General features: G+C 43.0%; 1 protein-coding gene across 1 annotated transcript in view; it reads right to left on the bottom strand.

The window, feature by feature from the left end:
* Window positions 1-12,480, bottom strand: part of LOC101696834 (uncharacterized) — a 34,600-nt gene extending 22,120 nt beyond the window's left edge. Inside the window, exons 1-4 of the mRNA XM_087189511.1 lie at window positions 7,536-12,480; window positions 4,696-4,848; window positions 3,563-3,740; window positions 225-282 (exon numbers count right to left, since the gene is read on the bottom strand). The gene's annotated coding sequence lies outside the window, so the exon portion shown is untranslated. The remainder of the gene's footprint in view (window positions 1-224; window positions 283-3,562; window positions 3,741-4,695; window positions 4,849-7,535) is intronic.
* Between the last annotated feature and the right edge of the window lie 4,641 nt (window positions 12,481-17,121).

Below are 17,121 nucleotides of genomic sequence, written 5' to 3'. Positions count from 1 at the left end.
GCCTCTGAAACTATGAGCCCAAACAACCCTGTCATCCTGTCCTTGTAAGTTATCTCAGGTGCTCTGCCACTGGATCAAGAGAACAGAAAGCTAACATGGGAAGACAAACTGTCTGCAACTGGTCCAAAGCAATCACCACAGCCTTTAGCTTGGGAACCACTTGGGGCTTCCACCTGCTAATGGGAAGGGAATGGAGTTCTCTCACACGAAAAAGGGGAGCTTACCTTCATTCAAGGGGTTTGGGGTGTGCCATTCCTGGGGCGCCTCCCTGAAGAGGTTACTCTGGGTGAAAAAGATACAAAGAAATGAACATGGGAGGGGAAGTGCACCCACACTTCAAGGACTCAGGACCCTATAAAACTCGAAGCTTCATGTTCATTGTTCTGCCTGACAATCAGATGCAAAGTGAAGACGATGGAGACAGACTCTTAACTAATTTGGGGCTGTACAGGAATTAAATACAAGGATGAAAGAAGTCAGTAAGGTAAGAAACAATCACTGAGGTAAGTGAATCATTCACTGATAACACATCTTCTTTGCCCTAACAAACGAGCTCAGGAGACAGGGTATCCCCCATGTGTGAGTCTGATACCCCCAGATCTGACGTCAAAGTAACTCCCAGAGAAAACCACCTCTCCCACTAAGAGCAAAGGCAGATTTCCCCCCTGAACTCAGCCCCAGCCGGCAGTGCAGCACACTGAGTCACCTCCTCATCCTCCTTGTCAAAGAGGTCCTGCCCACCACTGAACAGGCTCCCTGGAGAACCAAAAGGCTAGAAGTCTTGTCAGTCAGCTTTGGAGGGGCAAATAAGTTATCTTCTTCCTCTGATGAGCAGAAAGCCACACTGTGCAGGGACAGCCAGGGTACATTTGGAGCCCACAGTCCTGGGGTAGGTGTCTATGGCACCCACAGCAGGGGTACGGGAGGCACCTGGCCTCAGGTAACAAGGAGGGGCTGAGGGCAGCAGACGATTCCTAACAGAAACCCACTCAAAGCCCACTGGGGTACCCAAAAGACTCACTGGGCTTAGACTTTCAAGTTGGTAAATGTCTGGAGCAGAAAGAATGAAGTTTTTGTTATTGTTTTGTTTTCAGAGACAGAGTCTTGTGTAGCACAGGATGCCCTTGAACTCACTATGCAGCCCTAGCTGGTCTCAAACTTATGCCTTGCCTGTCTCAGCCACCCCGGGGCATTTCTTAGGCAACCCTCCAGACCTTTTGTGGTGAGCTCAACTGCCAAGTTCAAGACCTAGCTCCCTGGGGATCTGGAGGAGGCCACACTTAACAGAAATCTGCAGAAGGTCACAGCAACAGGGCATATGATGGACACTGTTGCTAGATGTGAGAGGGCCCAACAGAACTGTTACTGAAAATTCTAGCTCCTTCTTTCCTTACCTCTAGAAAATTCTAGAAAGACAGGTGATGCCTGCTATACAGTCTAATAATTCAAATCTTCACTAGTGTTTTTATTCCACATTCTCTCCCCCTCCTGGCACCCCAAAGAATGCTTTCAGATTCCAAAAAAAAAAAGAATGCTTTCAGAGGCTTTCACAAAGTGAATGAAGACAGAGCCCAGTCCTCAGCGTTTAAAGCAGCACTTTCCAAATCCAGTGAAGGACATTCCTGAGTCAAAAGTCTTCTAGAGGGGCTGGGGGTTTAGCTCAGTGGTTTTGCCACCTGCTGCGCAAGTGCAAGGACCTGAGTTCGATCCCTGGTACAAAAAAAAAAAAAGTCTCCTAGGAGGGCCGAACTGAGGCAGAAGGCCTACTGTCAGAAGGCGTTCTTCTTTCCTTCTTTTCTTTCAGTGTCTTCAGAGGTTTGGGATCCCCTGAGGACAAGGCCGGGAGAGTTCACAGGTTCTCTAATACTCAGCCCTGCTATGTGTGTCTCAGGCTGGGTGGAGAGGAGCCACTCAAGGGTCCCCGGGAGGGCAGAAAGCCACCACCCACGTGCCTGGCTCAAGAGCACACACTGAACCTGCTCAAAGATTTACTTTGACTTCTTTCTAAGCTGTCAAATAACCAGCCATAATTATGTGTTAAATTCTGATCTCTCCTAAGGTACCACTAGTGCAGCTAATCTGTGTAATGAATATATACTGTTTAAATCAGTAAGCTGTGTCAGGACTATGCTGGAAGTACTCTGAGGTTAGTTATGGCACACAAACCAATAAACACAAACAATAAAAACAGATGGGTAAGCCAATGATTTTAATCACTCTATTGTACTGTTTGAAGAAACTATTTATGGAAATAAATATCTTTCAAAGGAAGAGTATAGAGAGCAGCCACCTTTTATGTATACAACCAAACAGAAGTACCATGAAAAAGTACAAAACCCTTCACCTGATAATTGAAAAATTTTGTGAAAAAATGTTTCCTAATTAGGAAACTGTAATGCAATTCTAGATTATGTTAATACACCACATTACATGTATTCTGGAGCAAAACTTTAGCTTAAACCATCATCCTGATATTGATCAGATTGTAGCAAAATCAATTTGCATGATCTGTCATCAAGACTGTCCACCAGATAGGAATACCAAGATCCATTAACATGTTCCCACCGGCTTAAAGCCCTGGTGGTACATGCATGACTGTCCTATCAGTTGGCTTGTACCACTGGTGGTACAAATGGATCTAATCACTTTTATTGGTCTTTTACTAATACAATTGATAAAAAGTTGCCCTGTGGGGCAGTTATGCATGTATGAGCAGTGGTTCAAGCTGCCTGGCAGTGAGGCACAGGAATTATGGCCCCACTGTGAACATGTTAATGTAACTCTACATTGCCCTATTTCAGAAACAGTTCACAGAAGCAAAGGATTCCTGGGTATATCTAAAATCCTAGAAATAAATTATTTCCCTTAATTAGAGCCTACCACACTGTCTTATATCAGTATATTTAAAAATATGGACAGGGTTGGGGATGAAGCTTAGTGGTAGAGCACTTGCCTAGCATGTGCTAGCCCTGAGTTCCATCCCTGGCACCGCAAAGACAAATACACACACACAGACACACACATTTACATACAAAATTACAAAACATATTGAAATTGTCAAAGAAAACACTTATGTTAACATAAAAGAACAGAAACAAAATATACCTTTGGTGGATTTACAAAAATTAAGAACACTGTGCTAAGAGAGCAGGAGTTTTCTCGCTACTGTCTCATTGTTTTGTCCTCCTGGGCAGAACTGGGGACAGAACCCAGGGCCCCACGCACACCAGGGAAGTGCTCTACTGCTGAGCTACACCTCCATCCCTACACTGTCTCAAACTGTACAACAGGAGAGAAGGATTCATATGAAATAGTTCAGTTTGGGTAACTGCGTATTCTTTCACAGCTCTGTTTCCCAATTTTTTTTAGAAAAAAAATGATAAAATATAAAGTAAAATTGGAAAAAAATTATATGAAAAGGGTAGTCCTAAATACATGACATTTCTAAAGGAAAATTAGTTATAAACATGAAGAAAAATCCTCACTTTGCCATCAGTCACTAGGACGTGATTTCAGTATTTAAAACTTAAAAAATGAAGTCACTTCAACACATGGGCCTCACCTGGTTTTGATCCTTGTCACTCTGATTGGCAAAATCATCATCTGACTCCAAAGGGGGGAAGATGGCTCGGTTAGCACAGGCTTTACTCACAAGCAGAGATGACTTTGGTCTAAGACTCCGGGTAAGCTGATGCTAAGTCACGCAGAGGAAGACAGTCTGTGGCACCAACCACAGGTCACTGCAAGGACAGAGATGCAGATGAGGAGGATGGGGTGTGAAGGCTGTCACAGCTGGCTTCTGTGGTCCATGTTAAGACCTCCAACCAGTTTTTCGTGACAGTTCCACTTTTGATTCTGACTTCTGAATTCAAAGTAATAGCTACACATTCAGTTAAGTCAGTTGTATTATTTCACGTTCTGGACTCTACTCTCTACTTCCTCTATACAGGATAACTGCTTCAGTGGACCCAAGGGAACATTAGTATTTGCTCCCAGTGATTTGGTGAAGACTGATGCTGATGGTTAAAAACAGAGGAGGGAGTGAGCAACTGGGTTTGGTTACCAAGGGAAAGCTCATTTCCTTCTGCTAAGATTTTTTGCTTGGAGGCTACAGGAAGGCAGGCAGCAGAGGGGACTGCAGAAAGCAGGATGGATGAGGAGAAGGCCACACACACAAATCCATCTCCTTTCAGAACTCTTATCCTCAAGGGGCCACCCCTCATGGTGTCCCTGCCCTCCACAATGCCCCCTCTAAGGGCTGGGCAGCCAGATAATGCTCTGTGGACACCAACGTGCTCCAAGTGGCAGTGATGTTTAATGCATCTTCTGGTCTAGAAGCTTTATATAAAAATGTTAGATGCAGATATTTTTTCCGTGGAACCATTCAGAGATAGAATATACTCAAAAATTATGATCACAGGTAGAGATCTAAGCTGCCCTCAAATGTACTGGGAAGAGGAGGGATTTGGTGGCAAGATGAGAGGAAGCTAAGCCTCAAGGACATGGGATCAGTTTTCCTTGTTTCTGTACACAAGACAAAGAGGAAATCTAACTCCAAGGAAAACCTTCAGACTGTGGCTTCCATCATTGTTAGAAGTTTTATGAATTCGGACAGATAACTCACAAATATGGACTGCATCTGCTGAACACCTCAGTTTCCCGCTCACCATGACTTGGTCAGACTACAGTCCTTACCTCCTCCTCCTCCTCACTGTCCACAATGCTGCCCTGATCATGGCCCACAGAGCCTTCTGCGAGAAGAGGATAAAGGTGAGCACCAACACCACCAGAGAATGTCCTTGGTTCCTTCTAAGTCACACAATATTGCACAACAGGATCACAGAGGCTCTGAAAAAGCCATATATATCCACTTATGAGAATTAAAAATATCATTATAGTGAGGAACCAGATATTTATACAGTCTCAAAGCATCTCTCCATATGATTAAAAAATGGTTCATTACAACGGGAAAAAAAATCAATGTGGCTGTACTCTTCAAAGATGCCAAGGTCATGAAAAGGAAGGAAGGCTGAGAAATTGCACCACCCTAAAAGATGACAGAGACATTTGACAACTAAATGCCCTCCCAGGTCCTGGACTGAGTCCTGGACTGAGTCCTGGACCAGAGGAAGAGGAGAAACAAGAAAAGGCATCATGAGGACAACTGGCAAAACTCAAGCATGACCAGAGATTAGGGAATAGCATTATCCTATTACATCCAGTAAAGTTTCCTGGTTTGGATCATTATACTGTGGCTATACTGTATAAGACAATGCCCTTGTTCTTGGAAAATACACAGAGAACTATTTAGGAGTACTGGGGCATGCTGCATCAAAGAGTTCTGAAAGAACATTATGTGCACATATAGAGAGAATAAAACATCTGTGGTGAAAGGTTAACTGGCAAAGATGGGAGAAGAGTATATGTGAGTTCTCTGAACTATTTCTGCAATGTTAATGTAAAGTTTGAAAGTACTTTCTAAATGTTAAACGTAACAAGAGTATTTGCTAAAGACAAGCACTGTTATGGTTTTTATCTAGATGTCCCCTGAAAGTCTCATGTGCTCACAGGTGGGGCTCTGGGAGGTGACTGGATCATGGGTGCACGATACTCACCAGTGGATTAGAACACTGGTGAGTTTATGGCTATAAATGTGATGCTAGCAAGGGGAAGCCTGGTGGAGGAGGCAGGTCACTGGAGCTGTGGCCTAGAAGGGTGTACCTCCCTCTCCTCTCTTGATTGCTTTCTGCTTCCTAATGACAAACCATGAGCAACCCTCTTCTGCCAGGCCCCTCTGCTATGCCCTCCTGCCTTGGAGCCAGCCAATCACAGACAGAAACCTCTACAAATGAGCCAAGATGAACCTCTTCTTACAGTTGTTGAGTATTGTGCCCCAGTAACCAGAAAGTACATAAGACAAGCAGCTTCAATAGAGTGCTCTCCAAGTCCTCCATCTTCCTGCTCCATGAAGAGCTTGGAGCCAATGAGGTAGGGCAAGGGGAGGTCGATGTACAGGTCCCGCAAAGAACAAAAGCAAACACCCATTAATGTTTTGGTTAAAAAAGGAAAGCAAGTATCCTCCTCAACACCTGCTTTTTCTCACTACCTTAAACAAGCTACATAATGAATGTGGACAGTAAGAAACAGAAAGACTGAGAGTAAAATAAATGAACAGAATTCTTAAAAATCACTGATTTAAAAAATTCAAATCCCAGGTAAAGATAGCAAGGTAAAGCGAAACCCTCCCAAGTACCTTGTTAACAAAAAGCTAAATGGGCCAGGGATTTAGCTCAGTGGTTCTGCTGCCTGTCTCACAGGCATAAGGACCAGAGTTCAATCCCTGGTACCAAAAAAAAAACAAAACAAAAAACAAAAATGGCCAAGGCCTGTAAAAGAAATTTATCAGCAGGAAACAAACAAGGAAAAGGGCACAAGCAGAACCATGGAAAGGAACCGAAAAATTTAGAGAAGCTCTGAGAAATCCCACCCTCAGCTCACTCCTCCAAAACATAGTATTGGTGAGGCACCCTGCTCCCGAGGTGTAGGTATACCTCTCACTATAGACACACATCATTTATTTATATATGTTTAGACATATATGAAAAATACATTAAAATGTCTTTTAAATGAAATGTAAAAATATTAACGTGTATTTCTATGTATTAAAAATATGTATGTTTGGCTCACCTGTACTGCTTTATCCTGCTTTCTATGTATAGAAAAACTTACCACCAGCTCCCTTCTGAGTGACTATGTTGCCCACTGTCTCCTTTACCAATCTGACAAAAAATATGCAACATGTACACACCTGTGAGGTGAACAGGAAGCCTACACAGGAAAGCCTACAGTGGTTTTGCTTGTACCTACCAAACAGGAATGATCCAAACACCTTTCAACCCTCTCTGCTCAGAGTCCCAGGTTCCCAACAACTCCAGAGCTCTTGTGAGCCTCACCATCCTTCTCATCCCAATTCAGACTGGAGGAGTGGGAGGTTACAGAGATGCTGGGCAGAGGGGACATGGTTTCAGTTGGACAAGAGGAGTAAGACTAAGAGTCTTAAAAATCACCACTAAAGTAACTACATGAGGAATCCTTATGTTAGTCAGATGGAGGTATCCTACAATGTATACGTATTTCAAAACATGCTGTACAAGACAAATAAACATAAACTTTTTTAAACTTCTGAAGTTTAAACAAGCACAAACCCTACCCAATCTGAATCTTGTCTTTACCCTGATGACTCAATGAGAAGTTGAGTCTCTGAGCACATGTGATGGTCACTGGTATAAATGCCTCCTCCCTCCCACCATACCCGGCAACTCTGTGCCCCTAGCCTGGCTAGTGCTGTGTTCAAGCGCTCCATCAAAGCCTGTGCACAGCCAGTCTTCCAACAGGGTCACCACAGGACTTCTAAGTGACACATGCACTTCCTAGAGCTGAAGTACGGCTCTTCCCAATCCTGTGCCCAGCTAAAGTTCCCGAGACATAATAGGAAGCATGGTGCAGCAGGAAAGACGTGAACTGAATGTGCTAACCTTAGGTTCAAGAATCAGTTCCACTGCGCATTAACATCATCTTCTTCAGAGTCTGAGTTCCCTGCTTTTCTGTCAAGTTGCTCAAGCGCGCTGTCCAGTACTTGCAAACCATAGTTCACATTCTCTTGGACTTTAGGAATCAGATCTACTTCTTTTTGGTCCCGGGTCTTTTCCTATAAACAAAACATCACTCAGTGTGTATGTCCAACATACTGACAGCACCCCATGGAAACACTGCAATGTTCTCACACTATTAACAAATCCCAATTAAAAATACTGACAATCCAGGTGTGGCAGCAGATGCCTGTAATCACAACTACTTGGGAGGCTGAGGCAGGAGAATTACAAGTTCAAGGGCAGCCTGGGCAACTCAGGAAGACCCTCTCTCAAACTACAAAGAGTCAAAGTGTCCTATATCACCAGCCCCCACAGCATCATTAGAGTCAGTAACTGCTCCCTACATAGTCCACACTATCTGTACTAACACATCCTGTGGCACGCCAGAGGTAATCACATTTGAACACTAAATCAGATTCAGTCACCTTCCAGTCACTTTGATAGGTGGAAGAGTCAAAGCAGGCATGAAAGGAACAGAGAAATTTGGTTTAAAGGGCTCACCTGCATAATAGTCTATATCAGAAGTTGGCAAACTACAGCCCAGAGCCTCTTTTAGTAATGGGTCAAGAACGGCTGCTATATTTTTAAAGGGTTGAAAGGGGAAGAAAGAGGAAGGGGGAAAGTGATGAGGGGAAGAGGAGAGATAGGTGGGGAAGGAAGCAGGAAGTAAAGAGGAGTACAAGGAGGAAGAGGCAGATTTTGCAGCTTATGAAACCTATAGGATTTATTATCTGCCCCTTTGTGGAAAAAGTCCACTGACTTCTCTCTATTCTTAAGCCTGAATTCAAGAATTCAATCTACCTGTTACTCAATATGCTAACTTTGAGGAAGAAATGAAGGCACTCAATTGGGTTGCTGTCAAGAGAGTCACCTCATTTCCCTGTGTCCATCCCTTCCCACCACCCCCACAAGACACATCACAAGTTTCAGTTGCTGCTCTTTTCCAAGTCAAGAACTTGTGCAAAGAGGGACTGAAACCAAGTACTTGGTTGTCTTCTGGGCCTCCACCTTGAGCACCAGATCCTCCACTTCTTCTTCAAACTCTGCTAAACAGGCAAGCAAATTAAGGTTCAAAGGTCAAAGCAACATCCAAGGTGAATCACAATGTATGATTTCAATATTCAGTCACAAAAAGGCAAGATGCAGAAGGAAATGGTTAGTCAGCAAATGGCTGAAGCCATGACCAATGGGCCATGGACGATCAGCAAAGGACAGAAGTCAGTTCACAGCTAAAAGAAAAAAGATGCAAATGACTAGGAAACATGAAGAAGAGTTCACTCCCATGGCTAGCCTGAGAGTTGCAAAAACAGTTAAGACAGGGGTTTTCACACAGTGTTTAACCTAATACACATGCTACAGAACAAAGGGACAGGTATTCTTCCCCAGGGCTATGGAGGACATCACCTGCTGCAACTTATCAAGAAGGTCACAAGACACTAACACCTACAGCAATGGAAAAGGAAAAGGAAAATTTATTTTCATTCTATTGTTTAACATGGCTGATAAATTTTTGTACCTCTTTCACACAAAAGTAGAAAGTCAACTCCACTGGAATTAGACAGTGGCCATGGTTATAAAATGTTGTAAATACTCTAAAACCTACTGAACTGCATGCTTTTCAGAAGAGTGAGTCATATAGTATGTGGATTCTAGATAAACTTAGGAAATTTTAAATCAACATATATTGAGTATCACTTATCTAAAAGTTTAGGATTAGAAGTACATCAAAGTTGAACAGATTTTGGAATATTTATACAGATTTTACCAGTTGAGCACTGTTAACCTGAAAATCTGAAATCTTTTTCAATTTAAGGTTTTTGGATTAAGGATGATCAATGTGTATAAAGATACACAAAAGAGAGACACATGGTTCCTGCCCTACTTCAACCCAACCATTGGGATATGCAAGTTAAGTGTGATGTGTGTGCTCCTGGGGTCTAAGGCCCTTATATAAATATATAGAGACACATGCACAAATTCGGAGTTCTTCTACCACTCCTGCTTTTAAATAAAAATGCACTCATACTGCACACATCTCTCTGGCCCATATTCTCACTTAGTGTTCTCATAAACCACTTTCTAGGTCAATACACATAGATGAGATTCAGTCCTTTTATTTAGTCTGTCTCCCATTGGTGAATATTAAGATTTCCAGTTTTTGCTACTGTAAACAAAGCTGCTCTGAACCCACCCATACCTATGTTCTTAGGCACCTGTCCTTTTATTTCTGCAGGCTTCTTAAAAGAGGATTATGAAACCAAAGGATAGAGGTTTTGCAATCTTCATACTTCTAGACTCCTATGAAGAAATGTGTCACAACTCACTGCCATCACCAGTGTACCAACCTGTGTCCCAAGCCTTTGTTAGCAGGGGATATTGTCTACTTTCATGAAAACATCAGCCAATATCATCAAACAATGTCGTTTTAAACGTATACCCTGACCCAAGAATCCTACCTCCCAGAGGATGCTCGTGATATCACAGTTTGTAGTGGAAAGTCACATATACCATTCTATGCAATTCCAATAAAATGCTAGCAAGATTTTCTGCAGAACAAAATAGCAAGTTAATCTTCAAATTCACACAGAAAAGTCAAAGGCCAAAGCTAAGTAACCATGGCAATTGTGGATAAAAAGAAGCTATGTGGACCTGGCTTGTGAAGACATGCTAGTAATCTGTGGCATTTAATAATGATGCTGGTGTACAATAAGGAGCTGAGGTCAGAAAGACCCACAGTTATATGCAGGCCTGACTTTATATTCACACAAACACACATGCATACACAAGAACATTCACACTCCTCAGTCAGTGAGGAAAAAGACAGCTACACAATAAACGTTATATATATGGAAAAAAAAGAAATCCCTAATACTATACGTACATGTGCTCGCACATATCTACAGAGTCTTCTAGCAGAGATACAAGGGGGCCCTAACCCCAAATGTTTACAGTTAAGGAAAAATATGAGAGAGAAAGGACTGGTGCCTTTGAAAAATGCATGATAAAAATATTAAAATCTATTAAGGAATGCTAGGCACTGCTTACTCAGCATGTGTGGTTCTCTACTTTTCTTTAAATATGAAATATTTCAGTAAAATTTTCATGCTAGAGAATTATTATAGTATAATATAGTCATATAATGGAGTTAAGAAAAATTAAGCTCATAAAAGTTTCAAAGATGTGTTAAACGCTCAAAAACTAAGGAAAATGCATACAAATACACCATCATTTAGACTAGGAAAAAACCCACCAAAATGTTACTGGATGGTTAATTTGGGGTGGAGGAATTAGGTTGACTTTCCTATAGGTCTAAATTTTAAAGCACAGTATCTGCACGAAGATGAACTTAAAAGATATGTACCAAACACGGAGTTTCCCTTCTAGCTCTGGATGGGGGAAGAACAGAAGTTATAGTCAATAAGGCCCTAAGCTCTGTCCCTCAAATTGTCAAAATGTCTAAAATTTTTGGCAAGTGCGTTTGTTTCTTCAACAGAAAACTAGAAAAGGAAGGGAAAAAATGACCAAAAACCAGCACAATAAGATGATCTGAAAAACATGTTGGAAAAAAAAATGTTTCAATTTTACAAGGCTAAAGATTTCTTTTTTGTTACCGGGGATTGAACTCAGGACCTTGTGCTTGTGAGGCAGGTGACGGCACTACTGAGCTAAATCCCCAGCCCCAGTGCTAAAGATTTTAAAATGAATGACTTTAAAAAATCCTTTGTGATATCTCTTAACTACCTCAAGTCATTAACATGGCACTCAGCACTTCAACATAAGCTGCTAAATGAATAAATTAATGAATCTTTAAGAACTGTGTCATTTAATTAGACCGAAAACACTGCTAACATTAATTAGCATTTCTCCTTTTTCAGGGTCCCCTCTTGAGCCTTCCAATGCTCAGGACCACATATGGACATCCTGTGTAGATGGCCAGAAAACCATCTCTGGTTGAGTATCCCTAACCTGAAAATCTGAAATCCAAAACATTTTAAGAACTGACATGAGACTCATAAAGTTTTAGATTCCAGAGCATTTTAGACTAGGGATGCTGAATCAGTATAGTCTATTAGTATAGCCTATAATCTAAAACACTTCTGGTCCCAAGCGTTCCAGATAAAGGACATTCAACATACAATGATTATACTTGAATAGTTGTATTTCAAACTCACAAATTTCCCCTCGCCACTAAAAAAAATCACCAGCAAAGAGATCTCTATTAAGGTCTTCATTTCACATATAGTTCCCCGCAAAAAGGGTAGAAATGGGATTTCAACTCGAACTACTAAAATATGTACACACATGCTGCCCATATGGCATTCATGTTATCCTCCTAATCCTAAATCATGGGCTTTTTAGAATCTTCCAAGTTTGAAAGTCTTTTTTATGATTTGACACTTAACAGGCTCAAGAAATAGAATGTGCTACAACAGGTTTGAATGGCACAGGATTCAGCATGACAGATGACTACTCTCAAAACAAAAAAGGGAAAGATTGGAATATGAGGAAATGCTATCATTAGATTTCTTATAGAGGCTTTAAAAAATCCAAACTTTACTAATAAAGAACAGGCATTGATCCTAAAGAAAGAACCTTCATTTACCGAGAACTGTGCCCACTAAAATTCAGAAGAGAACTTGGAACGACAATAGTTCTTGCTCACCAAAAGGTATTATTTGTAAGTACAATATTACTAAAAACTCACGTTGTCAATGAACTGCGTAGTGGACAGCATGAGGAAGTCATTGAAGACACTATGAAGGCGACAATCCGTGGCTGTCTCCTGAATCCGTCTGTCCACTTGTTTCTTGATTTCATGGGTCCTAGAGATGGTCTGCTGTGAAAATTCCTGTAGAAACTGTAGTCACTTTTAAAAAAAATAAATTCACAATAGTATTAATTTTACACACATCTATTAAGTGTGTCAAAACAAAAAGAACCCACATCCTTTCACCTTCACGTGTTGGGATGTAAATGGCTGAATGCTTATGTTGGCACTGGCATTGCAAAACATTAAGAAAGCTCACCGCATGAGTGGCATGGAGTCGACAGGCATTTATATGCTATCCCCTTTCTGAGGAATTTTGAAATCCCTTTGGGTTGTCATTCTTACTCATACAGGACTTCGGAATTAAGAGTGCTGGACTCAGGGATCTCTACATACTGGCTCATTTCGCACCCCACTCAGCCCAGGTCGAAACACAATCGCCTCAACGGGGCCAGAGGCATCTTCAGCTTGGCAGAAATGGATCTGCCCTTCGGGATGGAGTTGGGCACACTGTTAGAACATCCAAACAGGTTGAGCACTGGCCATAGACCCAGTATTCAGGGGCAGAGGCCCACGGCCCTTTCCCTTCCCGGTGCCTGGGGACTTACTTATGTGAGGGCTTTGCAGAGGAGGGGACCACTTTCCTAGGGGCAGCCCAGAGCAGGAGACCCGGGTGCCCGCAGGCCTGCCCTCCCTCCGTTGCATGCCAGGCCCGCCTCTCACGACCGCATCAGCCGCCAGCGACCAGCTCTGGGTGCTCCTGAGTATCTCCTCCACTGACCAGGGACGCTCCCAAATGGCCTCTGATGGTGGTGTGCGCTCCAGGTTCGGGGTCATTTGGTTCATCTGTAGAGGGAAGCAGGAGACCAGGCTGGGCCGGGGGACCCGACCCTCCTGCTTGGCCCAGCCCAAGCCAGCCCAGCCCAAGCCAGCCCAGCCCCACTCCCTATCGCACCATACTCCATGGCTCTGGGCCACAATGCCAGCCTCTGAGGATCTCAGAGCCTCTGAAGCCCACACGGGACAGGATCACTTGATCACGGTCACGTGATTTACTGTACTGTGACCAAGTCCACATGTGACCGGAAGTGCGGCGCCTGGACAGGAAGTGAACAACGCGCTGTGAGAGGGCAGGGGAGCTGGCATCAAGCTGGTGCTTTCTGCCCTGCAGGTAGCGGCGTGTGAGCAGCCTGCGAGCTGTGGTTCCCTGTCTCCTCTTCAGGGGTGGCTCTCGACCCCTTCATGGGGAGTTGACCTGGGGCATGAACTTGAGGAGGGGCTGCTGGTGCCGGTGTAACCCTGCACGCTGTCTTTGCCAGGGACAGGCCGCCGTCCTCCTCCTCTCCTGAGTACCTGCGGTTTCCATTCATTCTGTGGTTCTGTTTAAAATCCTCTACCTCAGCCTTGCCCTGGCTTTCAAGGCCAAATATGCCCAGCAGAACTCTTTGGATAAAGCAGTCTGGAAGCACCTAGCTCCGCCTGCGCTCACTGATCTACTGTTTATCCACACCCTTTGAAGAGCCCTCTACTGAGCTCCTCTTCTGCCAGATCCACTGATGTTTAGAAATCCCGAATTCAGAGTGGAGGATGTAGCTCTGTGTTAGAATGCCTGCCTACCCTGCTACAGGCCCTGGTTTCCTCCCCTACATCTGGAGGGGAAAAAAAAGAATCACAGTTTCTTTCCATTTATGTGTGCCTGCCGCAGAGCAAGTTTAACTTCTCTGAGCTTTCTTCCATAATGAAAGGAGACATCCTGCAGAGTTGTGGTAACATGTACCTGTGAAATTGCTGGCCTGGTGCCTAGCCTATGCTGAGCATTCACCAAACATCTTGGGCTGCTGTTGTTATTAAGATCAAACCCAGAAAATATTCACTGAGCTACATTTCTAGACCTTTAATTTTTTTGCTTTTAAAATGGAGGTGTCTTGCCAAGTGCCTGTTACTCAGGCTAAGCTTGAACTTGCCATTCTGTCTCTAGCTCCCAGGGTGCTGGTATTACACCCAGCTTGGTCTTAGTTTGGTTCCCCTGGGTCCAGACCCTGAGACAAAGATTTCCATTCAGGTTGTGTTTTGGGGCAGTACAGGCAACCTTCTGTGGAGTACAGGGAAGTGAGCATATAACTTAATAAATCATTGTTTTGGGCTGGGGATTTAGCTCAGTGGTTCCAGCGCATGCCTCGAAAGCACAAGGTCCCGAGTTCGTTCCCCAGTACCAAAAAAAAAAAGAATCATTGTTTTAATAAAGACATGCTACATGTAAAAACAAAAACTACAGAAATTTAATGTATGGGAAGAACATAGTTCTTCATGTCTTAGTTTTCTCATCTGACAAAAGAGGGATTTTAATGCCAGTTTCACAGGGTTCTGTACAGTTAATAAGGTCATCCATGCAGACCATTCAGAAAGAAGTGTATCCCCCTCAATATAACAAAAGCCATACATGAAAAACCCACAGAGAACATTATTATCAATTGGGAAAGAATGAAAACCTCCCCCTAAGGTCAGTAATAAGAAAAGAATGGCCACTTTCACCACTGCTATTAACATGCTGCTAGAAGTTTTATCCAGGGAAATTAAGCTAAAAGAAGAGCAATTAGAAAAAGAAACAAAATGCAAGCAAATTGGAAAATGAAGATATAATTTTATATGTAGAAAACCCTAAATATCCCACAAAATAACTGTCCCAACAAATCAATGAAATCAGCAAATTTGCAGGATACAAAATCAATACACAAAATAAATTGAGCTTCTATACACTAATAACGAACAATCTGAAAAGAAAATAAAAAAGCTAACTTCATCTATAACAATATCCAAAAAATACAATACTTAGGAATAAATTTCCTGAAGTGAAAGATTTGTATGCTCACTCAATGTTGCACCCAGTGAGAGAGAACCAACCAGAGACCAATATTAAATCCACATAGGAGTTTATTACCAGCCAGGACCTGAGCCGAGCATCGGACTCAAGCCTCAACTGGGGGTTGACAAACATGTTTTATACACCTTTGAGGAGAGCAGGTTCTACGGCCCTCTATGGGATAGAACTAGTAAAACAAGCAAAAGGTACAGAAGCAGAACGTCCTGCTGTTAGAACATTTGTAAAACAATAGTTGATTGTTATTTCTAAAGAGACTTTCTAAGGGGAGGAGGTTTTTAAGCTTCCTCCTTCTGAGTTCATCTAAAGGGTAGGCAGGTGGGTCAAGCAGCAATATGGAGTCTGTCTTGCTAACAAGGGTCCTTCACTCAAAAGTACAGGCAGGGTCTGTTTGGGGGTAGGTACTGGGACTGCAATCTGGAAGGATCCATCTCCCTCCCTGACTCCTCCCTTCTCTCTCTGCTCTCTGGCTGCAGTGATGCGAGCAGCTTGCATCCACCAGAACCTTCTAACATGACCTCCATGCATTGCAGCCAGTTGACTATGGACTGAATTGTCTAAAAACCATGAGCCAAAATAACCCTATCCTCCTTTTAAGATGTGGGTGCTGGGTATTTTGTCCCAGCAATGAGAAAGTGACTAAGACAATATCATTATTGTGGGAGTAGTTTTGTTATTCAAAAGTAAGTTCCACTCCCTTTCCTCTCCCTGGCTATCTATCTCTCTCTGTCTTGAGGTGATCAGGTCATGATTAGTGTCATTATTGTGGGAGTAGGTTCGTTATAAAAGCAAACTTGGCTGCCTTTCTCCTCCCTTGTTCCTCAATGCTTGCTGTCTTGTCCTTCTATATTCTGCTGTGGGATGCCAGCCCCTGGACCTTAGACTTCCCACCTCCCAGAACCATGAGTGATAAATTTTTGTTCATTGTGAATTATCTGTTCTGACATTAAGACAGAGTAGCACAAAACAGACTAAGACAAGGAATACGGTTACTGCTAAAACTGTTGGAGGGCAGGGAAGGAGTTAGTGGAATCAAGACCCTAGGTGCTCTCTCTTGTCCTCTTTTCCTGCTGTGTCCATTGGCCAAGCCCCAGTGAAAGCTGTGGAGAGCAGGACCTGCATGATACATCTGCAGTAATCAGAATCCCTGGCTCAGAAAAGGATGAGGGAGGAATGTGTCAGAAGGAGCAACGCCAAACTCCTCACCATGCTGGGTTGAAAACCTTGATACAAATGACAAAAATATCTCATTGAAAAGCAGCTCATGGAAAGGGATTTGTATTTATAGTCATTATCCTGAGGTGACTTAAAGTAACTTAAAAGAGTGGGTATACCTGGTGGTAGGGCACACCTATAATCCTAGCACTTGGGAGGCAGAGGCAGGAGGTTCCCCAAGACTTTGAGGCCAGCCTGGGCTACATAGTGAGTTTATGGCCAGCCTGGACTACATAACCAGATCCTGACTTAATAAATAAATAAATATATAAATAAATCTAAACAAAATAAAAGAGTAGCTATATAGATACATGCAGGGCCAGGGATTAAGCCAGTAGTTCCAAAGCCTGCCTTGCAAGTGCAAGGTGCTGAGTTTGACCCCCTGGTACCAAAAAAAGAATATATCAATGCATGCATCCAGGGATAAGTGGAAATCACGCCCCTTCACTGACCTAAGTAAACTGTCCTCCAGCCTGGCTTTAGCATCCAGTAAGCACACAGTTAAAAAAGATGCTCCCTGTGAGGGCCAAGCTTGCTCTACTCCCACAGCCTCCACAATTTGAAAAGCCTGCAGGCTGTGGGCAGGTGGATGGGTCCAGTGCTTCCCT

Source organism: Heterocephalus glaber, unplaced genomic scaffold (assembly GCF_053883595.1).
Source record: "Heterocephalus glaber isolate CG9 unplaced genomic scaffold, H.glaber_assembly_v1.0 deba00001543, whole genome shotgun sequence".
In the NCBI taxonomy this organism is placed as follows: Eukaryota; Metazoa; Chordata; class Mammalia; order Rodentia; family Bathyergidae; genus Heterocephalus; species Heterocephalus glaber.
This window is presented reverse-complemented; position numbering and strand designations above follow the sequence as displayed.